Source organism: Thermobia domestica, chromosome 5, assembly GCF_964235325.1.
Source record: "Thermobia domestica chromosome 5, izTheDome1.hap1.1, whole genome shotgun sequence".
Taxonomy (NCBI): domain Eukaryota; kingdom Metazoa; phylum Arthropoda; class Insecta; order Zygentoma; family Lepismatidae; genus Thermobia; species Thermobia domestica.
In genome coordinates this window covers 155032520-155053555 of record NC_137458.1, presented here as the reverse complement: position 1 = coordinate 155053555, position 21036 = coordinate 155032520, and positions in this window count along the sequence as shown.

Below are 21036 nucleotides of genomic sequence, written 5' to 3'. Positions count from 1 at the left end.
TCATTTGAAAAGAAAAACGAAGCGATAATCTCAAAAAAAAAAAAAAAAGAAAAAAGAAAAGAAAGAAAAACAAAGAAAACTACACATCTCAATTCCTTTTACTAAACTGAACAAGAATAAAAATAACCTCCTTCAGCCATAGGTGCCTGAACTCATGGGGTCGGCGCTCATCAGTTCAAAATTCACGCGCACTTAACCTCAACCTCATGAAGTGGGCGTGAGGTCGAGGTAATGTTGTGCGTGTAAATCGAATGTGCGTGCAGTCAGATTATTGATGTGAAAGTGAGGTCGAGTAAATGTGAGGTTGAGATAATAAAGTGAGCGTGAGGTCGAATGAGTGTGATGTCGGATTGATGTCGTGAGCGTGAGTTTGAGTGAGGTTGGTTCAAAATTATCACCTTTGACTTCAGCGCCTTTTAAGCTTTATTATTTGGAGCTTTCATAATTACTTTTCATATAAAAACATATTTTCATGTAAATATACTGTATTTGCTTCCTCTCAAAAGAAGCGTATTTCGGAAATCATGAGAATATCAGAGTGCTATATTACGTTTTAAAGTAATCACTTTTTTCTTTTCTTTTTTTAAAGAAAGGAAATAGTCGTTTTCTACATTTTGGAATCGAATCACATGAAATATATTTCTTACGGAAAAGACAAAGATTCTTCTTTGGAAATGGTGATTTTCAACGGTTAGTGAAGGTTTGAGGTACATTTCATGTCTTAAAATACATCTTTTCAAAATCTGATTATTGAAGGTAGTGATGAGCGCAAGAGTCTTTGTCTTGCAGTTTTTGCTAGATTCTTGCATGCAAGAACAAGACCAAGACCAGGAATCCTGATGCAAGACCAGACCAACACCAAGGGGTGCAAGACCAAGACCAAGACCAAGACCATACCTGCAAGACCAAAACCAAGACCAAGACTCTTGTGCAAGAGTCTTGCACAAGTACCGGCACTACTTGAATTTTTTTATAGAATGTAAAAAAAATAAGGAGATAGATTTCTTCGCTTCAGTAAAAATGCTGCTGGCGTGAATGTGTTCCCAGGAGTTTATGCAATCCGTGTGAGTCGATCTGCCCTTGTAGCATATAGCTACAGTACGTCGTTTTCTGAATTGGTTGTTCGCGTTTTCTGTAGATATTGCTCGTTTTCAAGCCACACATGCGTCATCTCGCGCCATGTGAGCTTTTTTGGTGTACAAATACTGTGTGTGTGGATTTTCTCGGCGTTTTCCGTTTCCGCTTACTTTCTTCATTCCACAATTTCAGTCATTTCTCATCATTACCGTCTTCCTTAGCCTTGGTGCTTAATCGTGGGACGTTAAAATAGATACTTCATTTCATTTCAAAATATATTAGTGGTGTTCTTCTTCCAAAACTAAAGAGAAATGTAGTATTGAACATCGATAATACCGTACACCATAGGTGTTGACTACCACTGCGGCGTTGGTCGCGCCGTTCACTGTTATGTGAGTGCTCGCGCGTTCTACTATTGTAGAATATCATTATTTTTCTATAGTGTTATGACTTTTAGCAATATTCGGTCTTAGGTATGTTAATTATATTATTATATAAGTTTTAAAATACTTTTAAATTAATTTATTTGATTAATACAAGAATATTGACAAAATAAGCATTATATATATATATATCTTATTTAACATATTAACAATTTCGAACAAAAATCTAATAATTGTTTAGGTACAAGTATTGAAATAACAGCATAAACCTTCTTCTATGATAAATCATACAGGTAGAATGGTTTGATGTACTCTTTCTGAATGATTGTCTGCTCCAAGCAATTGTCACACACGCTTTCCTAATGGTCTGGGCACACCTAGGGTGGTCTGGTCTATCTCTGACTTTTTGCACAAGTTTTTTTCTTGTTGACTTGCTGCGAGAATGGCCACAAAGGAAACATTTTCCTACGCCTGAAGCCCTGTCTTGTGGTAGTGAAACACCTTCGCTGAAGCCAAGCAGAAGTCTTCCTCTGTGTCAAAGCTCTTTCGCAAAGGATTCCATGGCTAAACGTTGGCTATTCGCTGGTTTTATCAACTCAAATTTAGATCCTCCATAAAATTCTTGCATCTGACATTTTCATCGTTATTATTTGCTCCAAATATATTAAGAGCATTAACACCAAGTACATTCATCACCAATTAGGCATGAAAATAATGCCTTGTGGGCCAAGCCTAGGAAAAGCTAGTATTATATTCAAATTGGGAATTCGTGAGTTTCTTGGCGTTATGAGATCTACATACCAGCGAGGAGGTTCTAACTTTTCCCTCTACCGATATAAAACGCACGTATGTCGACAATAGGTGGTGTAGCAGGACCCGTGACTTCAACACTGGCTTGTACTGGAATGTTTTCTTCTTCTTTCGGTATAATGTCTGGTACATTTTCGTATGGCTGCACTCAACTGTTTATTCAGCAAAATCTTTCTCGGGCTCCTTCATGTCTTCGATTCCAAGTACACTTTCACAGTCACTTTCTGCCTCCTCTAACCAAAGAAGCATCTGTTCTCTGTTATGTTCTGACATTTAAAATATATACAAGCACGTATTCCACAAAAATAACGGGAAAATGTAAAACGAAATAAATCACTAATACGAAACAAACCAGTACGCCAATAGTCGCGCGATCTACAATAGTAGAACACTAATGACATCATGTTAACAAATCGGAGCAAGTGCAAGAATAAGGGCTGAAAATACACTGGAATGTACAAAAGGTTGTCGGAGAAACAAGCCGCTCAAGGTCGAGCGTGTTGCCAACTGCTCAGGATTTCAAAAATAAAACACCTGTTGTACAATAGTAGAACGCGCGACCACTGCAGTGCTACATGTGTATGGCCTTGGCTCTGAGACTCAAGCATTCTTTGAAAATTTTTAATGTGTGCTCATAAAATAAATATAAAAATAACATTTTCATGACATTGACAAAAACTTAGTGCATGTGACCGCAAGTTTGATTTTATGAACGGATGCTTATGCGTTGACTAATTGTTTATCAATATAACTTTTAGCCTTCTTAGGTATACTGCACATCGAGGATTGAGCGATATAACATTATAGTACAACAATAAATCTATATTATAAAATTGAAAGTGACTATGTTTGTGACTCCTAATCTCTTGAACCAAACGACCAATCTCGATCAAATTTTTAACATAGATGAGGTTCAAGCCTGGAATGTTACATGTGAATTCACTTTGACGGAGCAACGTAGGGGAGGAGGAGGAGGTGGGGGAGATGTACAAAAATCAATATAAATAAAAATAAAAGTGACTAAGTTTGTGACTTAATAACTCTTGAACCGATCTCAATCAAATTTTTAACGTGTATGAAGAGGTTTTTAGAGTTTGTTTCATTTTGATGGTAGAACCTAGGGGAGTAGGAGCGGAGAGCGATATATATATATATATATATATATATATATATATATATATATATATATATATATATAAAATAAATAGAACTTAATAACTTTCAAGCACCCGGCCAATCTTCATCAAATTTTCAACATAGGTGAAGTTCAGGCCTGGAGCGATTTTTATAATTTTACTTTGACGGTGCAACGTAGGGGAGGGGAGGATGTAGATATATGTAAACAGATAAAAATTTAAGTGACTGTCTTTGTGACTTCATCACTCTTGAACCAGTTGATCTATCCCAATCAAACTTTCAACATAGATGAGGTTCGAACTTGGGGTGGTTTTATCAAATCAATTTGACGGTAGAACTTAGGGGAGGGGATGGGAAATGTACAAAAATAAATAAAATTTAATAACTCTTGAACCATCCGACCGAACTCGATCTCATTTTCAACATAGATGAGAATCAGACCTGAGATGGTTTCTTTCGGTTCATTCCCGTTGTGCCTACTTCCCGTTCTGCCTACAGACCCTCCAGCACTTTAAAGAAAATATTTTTAATTATCTTATCTCTAGGCAGAACGGTAATTCCCGTTGTGCCTACTTCCCGTTGTGCCTACTCTTTCGAGACGGGGAATTATGTGCAGGGAGGAATTTTTGTAGGGAATATTTCTTTAGTATTTCTAAAAGCTTCTGTAAAAACAACCACCACCTCTACAAGTTTCATCATACATGGAAAATTGGTTGACTCAGTTGCAAGAATGTTAGACATTGTATGTGAAACAAACATTAAAAAAAAAATTCTTTTTTTTTTTTTACAATATAAGTACGACATATTGCGTGTAATACAGAATCATGTATAGAGGACAAAGCACCTGATCATATATAGAGGTGATGCCGGAAAAAGATCTGTGATGTAGAAGACAAAGGCTTTTTTTAGAAAAAGAAAAGAGACCGAATTATGCATCTTCTTGCATTGTTTGTTAAATATAGGGCCAAATATATTTTGAGGATGTGAACTGTAGCACCTATTACGTACTGCGAGCCTTAGAATGTTGGAGATGAACTACTGGAAAACTGAATAAAATTTTGTTGTGAAATGACTTGATATTAGACCGAAATAAGTTTATTTTCTTGTAACTGAATCAATTAATTTTCCATTTCTCTGTAAGTATTAAAAAAACACATCTCTACTAAAGTAGACGTGAATAACGCTGCTAATAACAAAACTGTACCTAGTCATTTTTTCTGAGAAGAGCAAGTAAGATAACATTTAAAATATATGATGAAATTTAAAGGAATAGTTATTCTTCTTACAGAATCTATTAGAATTACTAAAGAAAAAATCCCTAGAAAAGATCCCTCCCTGCACAGAATTCCCCGTCTCGAAAGAGTAGGCAGAACGGGAAGTAGGCACAACGGGAATTACCGTTCTGCCTACAGATAAGATCATTAAAAATATTTTCTACAAAGTGCTGGAGGGCCTGTAGGCATAACGGGAAGTAGGCACAACGGGAAGACACCGTTTCTTTCATATCACTTTGACGGTGCAGTTTAGGGGAGAGGGAAGGGAAAGAGGGAGGGGCGTCTCAGGGGTAACCTCCCCAGTTTGGGAACAGTGGAGAGTTCTATCTGTTAAAAAAAGTATATACAGATTACGAAACTTTGTGATTTAGGTATATCTTATAAGTAGTGAAGCGTAGGCACCCAGTAAAAAAATAAAGGTCATCCCTATGTATCTTCATCATACTTACACGAAGGTAAACTATATTACATTTAGAAATATACACTGTACTTCCGTTACTATTGGCGCATTGTGGAGTTTATTATCCCTTATATCCATAGTCAAATTTACCTATGAAAAGCTTGAGATTTCTTAAATGCAAGATTTGTAAGACTCTTGCATGCAAGACCAAGACCAAGACCAAGACTGGTTGTACAAGACCAAGAGTAAGACCAAGACCAAGATCACCCCGGTCTTGGTCTTGGTCTTGCAATTGCTCATCACTAATTGTAGGTGTTTTCATATTTAATTAAATTCTTCCAATAAAATAACACAATTCTGTATTTTATTATATGTACACTTTGTAGAGATTTTAATTCTCAATATATAATAATAATTCAATATAACGTCAAGTTAATATTTTGTCCATATATTTCATTCCTCTCTTATATTTTTTCATATTATTAGATGTGTTACTTTTTTCATTTTAATTTTTGCGATTTTGCCGGGGCATTTGCCCCGGGTGTCCCGTTGTTAACCCTTTTTAATTATGTTTTTTTAAAGATAAATTATAGACTTTCAGTCAAGTAGCTACAGCGTAATGTCTATTTATCCTAGGATCATGGTTCGTACCTCATTCTCTTCAGAATAGAACAACCTTTCATACCATTCTCATTACCCTATCATGCTTCTGAGGTGGAAAATGTTGATGGAAAACAGGATTTTTTTTTGTGAAAAATCACATTTTTCTCTATTTTGAGCCTATCTGGACCCCTCCACCCTCTGTTAGTGTACAGATCTCAAAATAAACTGAAAAAATACTAAGGATGTACGAAATGTGTGTGCAAAATTTCAGGTTTCTATCTTGAATAGTAAAGGCGAAATAAATATTTACCAATAAGCTAAGAACATCCCTATAATAGCTCAGTTGACCCCAAAAGAACCGGATGTTATATAAACATTTCCTGAGACATCCTACGGTCATGTTTTGTACCTCATTCTATTGAGAATAGAACAGTCTTTCAAATAGTACCACCTGCATGTCTCCATCATGTATATGAAGCAGGGAAATTCGTGAAAAAGGGAAGTTTTGTTAAAAAATCCTTTTTTTTATTTTTGGGCCCCTCTGGATCCCCCTGTGATAAACACACAAATATCAAAATCAACTGAAAAATACTAACGGTATACTGAATATGTCTACACAATTTCAGGCTTCAATCTAGAAAAGAAAAATATTAACCAATGTGCTATGAATACCCCCACAATACCATAGATTCCCGTATAAAACGGATAATTTCCTGAAGCGTTACTATTTATCCTAGGATCATGGTTCGTACCTCATTTTCTTCAGAATAGAAACGCCTTTCATACGGTACCATTCGCATGTCTTCATCATGTATCATTGCGAAAATCGCGCAAAAAGTGATTTGTTAAAAATCTTTCTTTCTTTCTCTCTCTCTTTTTTTTACCTTTTTGCGCCCCTGTATTAACGCAAAGATCTAAAACAAGTTTGAAAAATAATACGGCGTGCACTGAAGTGTGCATAATTTCAATCTTCTTGGTGCAAATGTAAGCCCGATAAAAAAAAATAATAATATGCCCACAACACCATAAATTCCCGTATAAACAGAATCTTAGGTAAAAATTTCCTGAGACATTCGTATTTATCCTAGAATAATGTATCGGGATACGGACAAAATCTCGCGGCCGAAACATCGCCGCCCAAAATCTTGTCGGCCAAAACCTCGCCGCCCAAAATCTCGCGTAGCCAAAACCTCGCCACCCAAAACCTCGTGGGACAAAATCTCGCCGGGCCAAAACCTCGCCGCCCAAAACCTCGCGGGACAAAATCTCGCCGTGCCAAAACCTCGCGTGGCCAAACCCTGGCCGCCCAAAACCTCGCCGGGCCAAAACATAGCCACCCAAAACATCGCGTGGCCAAAACCTCGCCGCCAAAACCTCGTGGGCCAAAATCTCGCCTGTAGGTTAATAAAAATTCAGTGTAGTATAACAATATCTGCTGCTTTTCTTATAAGTAAAAAGAAAAAAAGGAAGGAAGAGCTTGGTGTGGTGAGAGTAGGGGCACCGAAATCTCTAGCTACGGCTCTGTATATATATATATCCCCCTCCCTTTTGTTCTGCCGACAAAGTGAAATTATAAAAGATCCTCAGCTATGTTGAAAATTTGATTGAGATCGGTAGGATGGCTCAAGAGGCATAATGTAACAAACATAGTCATTTAATTCATATATATATATATATATATATATATATATATATATATATATATATAGATATAGATATATAGATATAGATATAGATATAGATATAGATAGATTTCCAAAGCATGGATTAGAATTTTTCTTGTCATTATTTTAATGTAATTACAGTATGTGTTATTACTAAATATATACATATAGTAATATATAGAACATTCTACATTGAAGAAATCGTCGTGAAGAGGTTTTATCCGGACATTTCTTCCCAGGCGACACTAAGTAACGCTTAATTTAGACCGGGCGAGATTCTGTGTCGCGAGATTTTGGTCAGGCGAGATTTTGGGTATGGCGATATTTTGGGGCGCGAGGTTTTGGAAGACGAGGTTTTGGCAAAGCGAGGTTTTGACCCACGACGTTTTGGGCGGCGAGGTTTTGACCAGGCGGGGTTTTGGCCAGGCGAGATTTTGTCCCGCGAGGTTTTGGGCGGCGAGGTTTCGGCCCGGCGAGATTTTGGGCCACGAGGTTTTGGGAGGCGAGTTTTTGGCCCGCGAGGTTGTCGCCGCGAAGTTCTGGCCGCGAGGTTTTGTACCCAAACCTAATGTATCGAACCTCATTCTCTTCAGACTATAACAGCTTTTCAAATGGTACCGTTCATATACCTCCATTATGTATTTTAGGCGGGAAGATCGCGAAGAAGGGATTTGTTAAAAATTCCCCATTTATATATTTTTGTCTCTGTGTTAATGCAGAGACCTGAAACAAATCTGAATAATACTAAAGCGTTCATTGAATGTATGTACAGAAATTAAATCTTCTAGGTGCATAAGTAAGCCCGCCAAAAAATAGTATGCCTACGATACCATAAATCCTCGTATAATCAGGTAAATATTTCCTGAAACATCCTTATTAATTTTAGGGTAATAGTTCGTACCTCATTCTCTTCAGAAAAGAACAGCCTTTCAAACGGCAGCATTTCCATGTTTTGAACATGTGTCTGAGGCGGGAAAGTCGCGAAAATAGGGATTTGTGAAAAATATCCCAGGCCACTAATGCCCCACCCCCGGATCGATGCCCTTGGTGCAGAAGTACCAACTTATGCGAGATAAATGAAGTTTTTTTTTAAATAATTATAATCGATTATAATCGATATATATAATGTAATCAATTATAATCAACGTTCATCTAATACGAATATTAAGTACTACTACTACTACTAATATAATAATAATAATAATAATAATAATAATAATAATAATAATAATAATAATAATAATAATAATAATAATAATAATAATAATAATAATAATAATAAAGGCGCTCTAGAGTTCACGCATTAATTGGATATTTTTAATGAAAACCTAGCAGCCAGCCCTTTTTTGTTTTAGAGCTGAAATTAATTTTGAAATTATACGTACTTTTATTCAATTAATCGCATGAGTCACTATAGCATGCAGTCGTTGCGAGTTAGGTACAGGTGTATTGGTGCGATGAAATACATTTATTTTGTCAAGTGATTTTGTCATTTGTTGGAAATGAATCACAAGCAGGTGTCTAGTTGGCCTAAATATTTGTTCACTCCTCTGTGGATTTGTGCGGATAATTTATGTCTATTCTTGTTACTCAACTTTGGAAGGGTAGAGAGGACTTGAAGCGTTTATCAGTTGTCTTAATTTAATACCTACATATTTCCACTACCTTACGCTACCTCACTATCATAAACAGTAACCAAAAGACTTAATAATATCATATTTTAATATACTTATCTCGGTTGTATTAATTTTTTCAATTATCAGCACACCAACTTATCATATACACAAAGAACAATCATAGTTCGCTCCATAACAACACGAAAACCAGTCAAGCATGCGTAGAAAGTGCTGGAGACTAGCTTCAAATAAAACACGACGGGTGACGCCTTCGTCAAGAAGAAATGCGTCAGAATAAAGATGCAGACATCTGCATCAATCGAGTAATCTTAAACCACAATACATTTATATGTCTCAATTGACCCGTTTTGTTTTTTTTTTTTTTCAAATTTTTGTTCGTTTTCTCGGATCGAAAATGCTGCGCATCAGTGACAAGAACGATATTTATATATATTAATGCGCCATTTGATGCATGTAAATGTTTCAGATTTGATATGATGCACTTGTGGTTCGGTGAAGCATATTTTGGAAAATGTAATTGATTAAATGAAATCATAATATTCCAAAATATTGATGTGTCACTGGTTTAGCATATCTGGATGAAATCAGATCATGAAAATATTTTAATTTTGTCACGTCACGACAGCTTTTATCCAATCTAATTCCTTGCTATATATTATTTAGGTTCATGATTAATGAGAAAAGTAATGTTATTATACTTTTTACATTGAATATTTCTTGATAGTGTGCAATATTTATAAGCTCTGTTCTGATTGGTTCTAAATTACATCATTCATTAGCTTTCTTCTTCCTGATTGGTCGATGACCGATATAAATATCAAGCTTTCATTTTTAAAAATCTACAACAGCAACAACTGTTGATTTGACTGTGTGCATACGTTTCTCAGCAGTTATTATTTATTTATTTATTTATTTATTTATTTATTTATTTATTTATTTATTTATTTTTTGCTCCAATATACAATGTAAATTTTAAAATTCAATTGAATAAATTATTCTTGAAATTCAACGGAACGAATTTGAGATGAGGCCAGTTTTATTTTCAAGATACTTTTATCGAAACGTAGTACGTGTGTCCTTGTGTTATTTCTCAGGATAATGTTGAATGACATAACACAAAACTTTAAAACTCCGCACAATATTTCTTCCTCAGACATTACTTATATTGTTTCGATAAAGCAACCAAACAAACACTACAAGTTAAATAACATTTATTAGATTGGATGGAAATAGATTGGAATTGTTTAGCGTCCCGTTCAGCCTCGAGTCTGTATGAGACGTCGATGCACAACTTAACGTGGAATGGGAACCACATGATCTTCCGGTGGGGAAACAAAATTTATTGAAAAGCTAATTTAATAGTATATAGTTAATAGAGCATATATATGTTTTATTTAAAATTTAAAGAAACTGTCAGACCGTTACTAAATAGATATGAACAAGCTTCATTCACTGTCCTGGTAAATAAATAATCAACATTCCTTTTTTCTCCAATAATAATAGCACCGGGTTTTCATGACAACCTAAACAATTTCGACAATAAAATTTAATTCATACAGTAGGTTGAACAATAGGTTCAGCCAGTACTTAATTCATACAGCAAGTTCATGTATACACTTCATACAAGAATCTTCTACGGTTTATTCAGTAAGTATTTTCATCTTATAGAAGACATACTAAAATATTTAATATTTAGAAGAAGTAACTAATTGTATTTACTGAATACTATGTACAATTATTACCTTTGGTGATAGTTTAATTGCACCTAGTATATATTATATTAAATTTACATATTTATTTAGAATGATTACAAATCACATTGCCTGTTGAAGTCATTATAAAAAGCTTAATGTTATATTAGTAATTTGGTAACGAATAACAGTGACGATTTCTGGCATGAACTAGGGGAAAATCCCACAACGGAGTTACAAAATTTCCTCGGGACATTTCAACGATTGTATTCAACCTTGATTACCAGCGTTTCTTCAGTGGTACTTCTACCTCTCTTTATTAAAAGTCCCTCCTGAGGAAATCATAAATTATCACTGATCTCTAGTAGCCCACAATACGGGTTACTCAACTGTCAATGTTGGCTTTGCCGGACATCTGCCAACGTGACACCAGCGAAAGAAGAAAAAACTTTGGTTGGGAGAGTAAGGTCGAAACTGCTTGATAAACGGAAACAAGTTGCTGGTTGATCTCTATACCAATATTGCAATTCCTTACTTATATAGAAGTAATAATCGGCTTGATGTACCAATATCAAATAATATGGAATCTAACCTTCGTACTATGAAGTTATTGGTAAAATCAAATTGGAAGTACGAAATTTCACATCAGGCGGCTAATGACCTGCATTGGAAAAAGATGATTTCTGACTTCTGCAAATTTCACTTTGAAGTTATTACGAGAATTATTAAATTACATGGAACATATAACTAAGTCACATTTAATTTCTATAGAACAATACAGTATCATCATCAAATATCGTAGCATCTCAAGCAGGTCTTTTGCCAAAAAATTAGAAGTTTTCATGCATTACTGATCAATGCTAATCTTTTGATTTCGAGGTATGGGACAAAAATAGCACATCTTATGAACCTAACTAATTTCTTAATTTCAAGCGAACAATGGTTCTTTTAGTTTACAGCTTTTACAATACCGGCATTCTTCCTCTTCCTCTTTTATCTTCTATAAAGCAAATAATTTTAAAATAATCCTCTAACTAGTTTTTGTCCTCTTCTTTCTTTCAATTATATGTAGAACTACTCTTCTCCACTCAACGATTACTTATTTTTCATTAACTTACTCCATGTTGACTCTGGAATTATTATTTAAATAATTAATATTTTTCTGACCAGAGTATGTACCAGTGTTTCTTTCAGAAGCAACGTTCCGAGGGGGCACTGCTGATCTATTCAATTTATTATATTATAGACGTATTATTTTGATCTCCTCCGGGGGCAGCACTATCAGAGCTCCGGGGAGGCAGTGCCTCCCAAAAGACATGTCTGAAAAAAAACACTGGTATGTACTTCTTTATTAAAAATTAAAATATTTCGTAACAGTTTCCATAACGTAACGTTATCTTCCTCAGACATTGATCTGAGGAAGATAACGTTACGTTATGGAAACTGTTACGAAATATTTTAATTTTTAATAAAGAAGTACACACTCTGGTCAGAAAAATATTAATTATTCATTAATTTATTATTTCGCCCACTAAATTTTCATCTTTTTGCTTCATATGTACACCTCACCTGCTTCTAGTTACTTGTCATCGCTGCTTTGTAGTGTTAACTTTTCGATTCATATCATACAATACTCCAGATCATACTTCACTAACCGGCCAAAACATTATTACCATCAGCTACTTTTTGAGCGAAGTCTTTGAGCTGATGTAACAGCACGAGACACAGCACAACCGCTCGCCAAACGTAAAGGGATCTCATTCGATCAAACAAAATGATACTTGTGCGTAAAAAGGGAAAGATTGGCGTTATATCAGAGTTCGATAAGGACAGATTGTGATGGCTAAGTGTCTACAAACCATCATCTCGGAAAGAGTGCTACTAGTCAGGTGTTCACCAGGTGTCGTGGTTAGTGCCTTCCAAAGCTGGGAAAAGGAGGGCGAAACAAGTATTAAACCACAAGACATAAGGCGGTCATATCTTACTAAAGACGTCGAACATCGTGGGTACAAAAGGATAGGACATGAACTGACACAATTAACAACAAAATAGTAACGGAAAAATCACGAGTGTGTCTAAACAGACAGTTCACCGTACGCTGTTATAAAAGGGCCTTCGCAGCCGATGTCTCACAGGTGTACCAATGTTAACTGCACTGCATCATTGATAGCAACTGGAAGGAGAACATAACCATCGTCACTGGAGCAATGGTACAACATTGTATAGTTCGATGAATCACGATACTACTTTCATCACGTCAATGACTGGATCAGAATCCACCGTCTTCCAGAGGAACAGCTACTCGAGACGCGCATGGCAGAATGACGAAAGGCTATAGTGAGCCCATTAGGATTTGGGGAACTCAAATGGTAATCTATTGGACCGATAATGCATGTGGAGTGCACCATGAAACCTGCTATTTATCAGCAGGTCATTGCTGATCATGTACACTCACTTGTGGCGGCCATATGTCCACCTGGGAATGATATCCTTCAGCAGGGCTACACTCTTTCTCAAATCAAATTGCTGCTGTCCTGCGAGCCAAAGTGGAACATATCATATATATTAGATAAGTTGGGTTTGAGCTCACTATACTTAGTGAAGCTCGGGTCACTAATTTGTACTACAGTCGGGGTCACTACTATCAATGGAGTCGTGCTCAATGACGTCAGTGGGACTTCCAATGATTTGTCCTCGGGTTCATTATCATCAATGGGACAAGCACACATTATTTTCGTTAAGGCTCGCTCTTACTCAAGCCCGGGCTCACATCTTCAATGAGGCTCGCGCTTACTCGGTCTCGCTCTCACATCCTTCAGTAAAGCTCGCTCTCATTAGGCTCCTTGGTGATTGCATCCTAATCTCTTTCGAGCACGCGATTAATTAGGCTCGGGGTCACTAATCTTAATTAGACTCGTGTGCTCACTCGCGCGGGCTCACTCCCGTCAACTGGACTCCAGCTCACTCATCAATGGAGCTCTAACTCACTGACACTAGTGTGTACTAATGTGGGCTCGGGTTCATTACTTTTAGCGGGGCTCGCACTATTTATTCTCGTTGAAGTACGTGTTTATTTGGCACCTGGCTCATATCCTTCAATGAGGCTAACACTAACTAAGTTCCTTGGAGCTCGTGCTCTCTTATCACTTTCGGGCGCGCGCTTACTTGGTCTCAGACTTCTACAATCAGTGAGACTAGATTCACTGGCATTAATGGGGTTTGTAGTCATTTGTGCTTGGGGCCACATCCTTCATTCAAGATCGTGCTTAGTCGGGTTCTGGCTCAGATCCTTTAATGAGACTTGCAGTCATTAGTCTCCTGGCACTTGCGTTTACTAATTTTGTTCGGGCACATATTCATTTGAGTTGGGGTTACTACCCCTCAATGAGGCTCGGACACACTAATTTCAATTGTATTCCAGCGAACTAAACTCAAAATATAGTAGACACATATCTGAAAACAAGAACATTTATTAGTGCAAGCAACTTCAACCTAAAATATAAAGCCCAACAATGAAGAAACACAATGCAAAGAAAAAAAAACAATGCATTCCGGGTTCTGTGACTTCTTCTGAGGACTGCAATTAGAACTAACACTAACATTTCCTATCAATATTCAAAAAAACTATAAAAATGAGTGAATTTTAACATTAATATGTATTTATTATAATATAGCAATTTACTCTGCATATTTGTAGTGTAAGAATTAGTAATATTTTATTTTCTGTGTAGGCCTAGTTTAAAAAATAAATGGAATTAGAACATGCTCGGAGCATACATAAAGTACATGCTAAAAGCAGAAGACGCGATTTCCTCTCTTCCGCGTGACATTACACTTCCAGCGACCAATGCCAGTTCGAATCGCATATTTAGCAGCCCCTGGTATTCCTAAATAAGTGAGTAGTAAGGTAAAATTCAAATCGTTGCGGTCTCTTAATTCAGAACATTGATTAAAACAAAGAACTCTCTCCATTCTCCGGTATTTATTATTTGGTGTCATGTAATCAAGTACAACCATTACGTATCTGGATCGCAGTACCTAAATACGAAAAACGTAGCTACGTTTTCCCATACCTCCCTCTCTAATTCAACTCCTCCGAGTTGACAATCAAAAAAGGCTTCGTATTGAATCACACCTGTTAGAGATATATCTTGTACCAAATTTAGTGGCTCTTAATCATTTTTTCTATACAAAAATCTGATGACAGAGACACATTCCGTACACATTCACACACATAGTATATAAACATAACATATGCATACATTACAATTCAATGACTTGCAATAATATAACAATAATTTCTTTAAATGTGTTGCGACCGAATATTTTCGAAGCAGCATTATCCGATTGTATTGTTTCTGGCACATGCACGTTTGGTGCACATGGTTTGTATATTGTCTTCGATTCTCGTAGGGAGAGATTAAACACTTGAACTCATTACAAAGAATCGGATTCCACCTTGGATAGAATCTTCTTGGGGCCTCCTTCCCGCAGCAATGGCTGGTTCTCTCCGTCAAGAAAACCATTACGGGTAGCACCACTAAAACAAAACAGCCTACTAGATCTTTCGATTTTAATAAAGTACCAGATGTAGCTTATGGCCATAGGCTAATTCCATTATGAATAAAGACACGGAAAGATGAAAAGAAAGGAAAATGGTTCGAAAAGGACGGTTTTCAATTTAAAATAGTGGTTATTTTTCATTGTACCAGCCGTTTGGGGATCAGACTGGTAAGGCGCCCCATGTTAAAAAAAAAAAAGTAGTGTTTCCAATTTAGAAGGCTCCTCGAATGGAAATTAAAGGCACGCAAAATTGACAGGGAAAAGGGGTATATTGTTATATGTAAGAAAAACTAAAGTGGAGCATCTCGAATCCGTTTTCTAATCATTGTTGGTATGACGAGCGCTAAAGAGGGGAGCTTTGATGAAGTGGCCTAATGTGCATATCACACATAGGAGAAAAATACGACAATTTCAGTAAACAGTAATAAGTAATATGAGCTTCAAACAGTGGGTTTAGGGGGCTTTTAGTTTGAGGACATCAGTGTATGTTGCGCCACCTATCGTTTGGTCTCTGGGTTCAATTCTTGTGTGAAGGTGCTTATAGAAGAAATATAGTGGCTAACGTTCCTCAAGGATCTTAGTTAATGTTTTGTATTGTTATTGGAATATTTTAAGCGTTTGTAGTCTGTCTATGACTTTACTAAATATATCAGAGTGATTGCGTCACTTATATAATATACTAGCAGCGTTCACCCCGCTTCGCTGCGGTCACCCCGGAACGCAATAAACTTTGTTACTTAGATAATTTTTACTTTTTCGCTTTCAAGTGATGTAAATCTTAACATTATATCGCCTGTCATTTATGTTAACCCGCCCCGCTTCGCTGCGGTCATCCCGGTGCTGGCATATTGTAAAAGTGTCTGTAAAAATAAGCAAATCAATTAAAAAATTTTAAACAGAAGATTCAAGCTATTTTCCGCTGTATATCGCCTGTCATTTATGTTAACCCGCCGAGTGACACGGTCATGCGGGTTGCATATAAATACGTTTATTTTTACCTATGATGAACTAATAACAAAGGATTTGTGGACACCTGAATGGTCAATTATCTCAAGACACTGGTAATTGAAAATTAAAGTGATATGATAAAAACCATCTAGGGTCCAAATCCTAATAACCCCCCAAAAATGAAAGAAATTGGTTCAGCCGTATTAGCGTGATGAGCGGACAAAGGATTTTGTACGTTCTCTTTTATATATATAGATAAATGAAGCAGTACAAAATGTAGAAAACGGGATAGAAGAAAAGAACTATAGATAGCAAGGATTTAAAAATAAATTTGGTTGGAAGTGGAATCGAACATAAACTTGACGATTAATCTGAAAATTTTAGTAAAGGAGATACGATCCTGTATTGTCACTATGTCATCGTCAGTTTTCCCCACAGTCAACAGTATCAACAGCCAATGAAAATAGTAGGGAGTTATACTAGGAAAACAATCCTGGAATATGGCTACTATAGAGAGCTGAACACTATCGTTACTGAAAGTCCTAGTCAAATTATAATACAAAATTTTCTCTAAATGAAGACATATTATGATTTTCCTATATTAGTAAATTTTACTTCATTAGCATTTTAGCTAATGGAGGAATACAGGATAGAATCTAGATAATTTATTCAGAATATTTCTGTATTCAATTATGCTTGTCGTTCGTTTAGCCTTGATAACAAAGATTATGCTTCAATTGAGGAAATACTTAAGTCAACTCATGTGGATAAATTTGTGAAGTTTCGTAAAAACAAGTCTCACAAAGAGTATATGTTGAAATAGTATGATCACGAAAAAGAAAATGACTGAAATGTAGAACAAATATCGGCTGCTTGTCCTGGATTCTAATTCGAACAGAACAACAGCTCTGGAAAGGTATTTTATAGAGCGTATTAGCCGGTGTTCAGTTCCTATCTTCAAACAACTTAGCATTCTTGAGTCAGAGAAAATTTGAAGGTCGATATAATAATTCACAATGTCAATCAATAAATAAAAGTATAAATGAAAATTTGTTTCTTCGTGACAGTAGGCCTTTAATAAGTACGAAAATCTCTTGTACAGTATAAAATGCAAATAACTTGTCTTAAGGTAAAAACTAATACTAGTTTGCCTACCAGTATTTTTCTAAATATCACACATAAATATTTGGCCACTAGATATATGATATGGAGAGCCGTATCTGCCATATGTGCAACACGTGCATTTGCAAGAGTCGGCCGGCAAAATCTGTCATAAGCAGGGCCCGGATCTTGTTAACCTAAAAAATTTTTAAAAAGTGACCTATAAAATGACACTAAAATTCCTGAAAAATGACCCTAAAAATAACAAAAATTGACCTTAAAACTTACGTTTTCTCAAACTTTTATTTGATTAAACATTGACATTTTTTAATATCCATTGGATTTTTAATTAACATTTCTCACTCATATTCAAAAAGTTTTGTTTCAGTTAGTTGCAGTCCATTGATCACTTATGTCCATTGATCAGTCTATTGTACGGCATTGTAAATATTGAAAGCGTCAGTTCACTCCCGAGTTGAAACTAGGAAGCACTCTTAAACAATAAAACTTAGAAGTTTAGACTACATGAAAATAATAGATAAAAACACGTTTAAAGCCCTTGTACCCCTTCTAATGCATTTTTAGTTATTCACGTGATCACATTCTTTGTGGTCAATAACCCAAAACTATCTGTTTGGCCACCTACCAACCCCCATCTTTCGTTAATCAGCTACAGTTTAGTTTTCATTAGCTTGTTAAGAATGCAGTTTTTCCACTCCAATAGACAGGAAGTAAGAAAAGAGATTATTCAACTTCGTCTTTTCCACATCCGTAAACCGTGTTCATTTAAAGATTTCCTTATGTAGAAAAAAAGAATAAAAAGACCATAAGTGACATAAAAGTTACCTTAAAATATTAAAAAATGACCTGAATTTCAAAACAGCAAAAAGAGACCAAAAGTTGATCCTAAAAAACTATATTTTTAGAACCTAGAGTTGTTGGATAACGTTTTTAGTTGAACTTGCCTTCTCCTATGCGTAACAGAAGAAAGTTGACTTGTCAACAAGATCCGGGCCCTGGTCATAAGTATCAGGCATGTAGCCAAAGGAGAGTCCGGATCCCCCTTTGAAACCAGGATTGAAATAAATTAAAGATGGACGAAACAAAAAAAAAAGAAAAGAAAAGAAAAAGAAAAAAGAAAGAAAGAAAGAAAGAAAAAGAAGAAGCAGCGTCGTCTTTACTCCAGCCTTACGAGGAACTTATTAGCTGAATTATTTGCAATACATAGTCGCGAATGAGTGGGATATCCTGGAAAAGTCAGGGAATTTGAAATTTCTAGAAAAGTTACGGAATTCTTAGAATTTCTGCTACTAGTGACGGAAATTTCAAGCTTTAGAAAACATAGTATGGTTCTGTAATAGTGTGGACGTTTTTATCATAATTTTTCGTCATCGCTTCTCTGCAGTATCTAACATGTTATTTCAGAAACAGTTTTCTACTGCTCCTTTAACTTGTCATTTGGAACAGTAGTTGACGGAATAATGAAAACAAAAAGTTATGTTGAAAGAAAGTTCTGTTAACAATCGATTCGACAGAGGAAGTAACGGAGATAGTGTAAAATATTTTACGAGACATTATTGGATATGCACTTTTTATAATAGTTGAGATCATAATGAAAGGAAAATTGTTATATTTGAAAGAACAAAGGAAGGAACGTAAATAGTGTAAAATCTTTTACAATACCTTATTATCTTCTTTTACTCGAGATTTCTACATAGTTTGTTATTAAAACACTTACTAACATATCCTCATTGTATTGTCCTAGCAAACCAATATATGACACCAGTAAAATAGTTTAGATTGATCAACCACGTGTGTGATAACCCCAGTATTTAATGTCACATCGCCCATTACGAAACCCTGTCTAAACGAAGCAATATATATTGCCAATAAAATAATTTAGAATGATCGAGCCCCTGATAAGATAACTACAGCATTTCATGTCACTGCCCCCCCCCCCATTACGAAATCCTGGTTACTGCCTGTAAGTATATTACTTGAAAGAAATCTCTTGTTGGAAACATACTTCATGATGATGGTAGACAAGTTTACTAACCTGACCTTCAATTTGAATATTACATTCATAAATCATGTTAAGGTCGCGTTAGTTTAAGGTCACATGGACAGTGCTAAAGCAAATGGTCAAATAAATGCCTCCATAAATTTCTTGATTGTTGTCAAATACAAGAGCTCAATTCTCAAACACATCCGCACCTGTTCTATTTATTTAGTTACGGTATCACAGTCTTGGTATGAAAGTTTGTCTTGCCTTTATCACAAATAAGTTCCTCATAATTGAAGGTGGAAACAACTTTTTTTTTAAAAAAAAAAATAACAGATGTAGAAGGAAAATCAAGAAATAAAATTTAAAAAAAAAAAACTAGTTACACTGTTTCCACTAGTTACACTGCAAACTGATATATTAACATTGAAGCTCGATATTGAATTCTATAAAAAGGGTTGTAATCTTTCAGTTGTGTTTGCTTTATCTTTCACTAACATAAAAGATTATTATTTAAAGAAAAATACAGACACAACGAGATTGTATTTGTAGCATTTAAGCCTTTCTGTGTGCCAGTGCACTTTCCCTCCCCTTCGTTGTTCATGCGGGAGTAGCATACTTAATATCGTAACATTTAAGATTTGTTATTTCTGGAGAAAGGGAGAGGTGGCAAATTGTGCTATTGCACGGGGCAACAGATTGCCTAGGGCCAGCCCTGATAATATGTACAGTCATGTCCAAAATTATTGGGGTATACCTATAATTGTCTTGTTGTGTTAATATAATTTAATAATGATTTTGCAGGGTACTTTTAATACTGTTACTACATGTATAATCGGGAAATGTATATTTGTGGTAAATTTCATAGGAAAAGAATTATAAATACGAAAATTAGAATGAGTAAAACAAACTGTTGCTAAATGGACGAGAAAGTTTCTTTTTCGTTATATTTTTCTTATTTACTGATCTTTTGACATGAAATTTACCACATACATATCTTTACCGATTATCCACATACAAACATTATAAGAAATACGAGGCGAAATCGTTATCAAATTATATTCCTACAACAACATATTTATAGACATGCGACAATCATTTTGGACATGACTCTACATACAACACATGAATATAGGATGACATAATTTGAAGCAATGGAGGGTGTTTCAAAATGAACATTATAGTTTTGAAACTTTGTAGTATTTATTACAATAAACTTACAAATACAAATAATATCAAATGTAAGAGCAACTCGAACAATTTTGCACGCACCCATACACATGCATTGTTTCCTCTTTCTGCCGTTATAAAATTAAAAAAAAAAACTAATATCAAAGATGACGACTAGAGAGCAGAAAGCTTTTTGTGTTTTAATTTTGCAAAAATGGATTCTGTAGTTACAGAGCAACTGTCTGTGTGAAGAATTTTAAGGAGACGTTTACTACTACATCCTTATCGTTTGTAGTTGCTAAAGGTCTAAGGCGTACAGTCTACGTGTCAATTTTGCAAGTGAAATATTGCTGCATGACGACTAAGATTTTCTGAATCGTATCGTCTTCAGTCAGTGGTGCTATGCAGCCTGTTCGCACCGGTTCGCTAGAACCGGTTGTTAAAATATATCGAGTTCGCAGAACCGTTTCTTATACTCAGACATAAACGCACACATACATACGTATGTGCTAGCAAAGAGTGAAAGAAAGAAGCAAAACAAACTTCTGAAAACATCTCTGTACTTTTCCCTCTTGC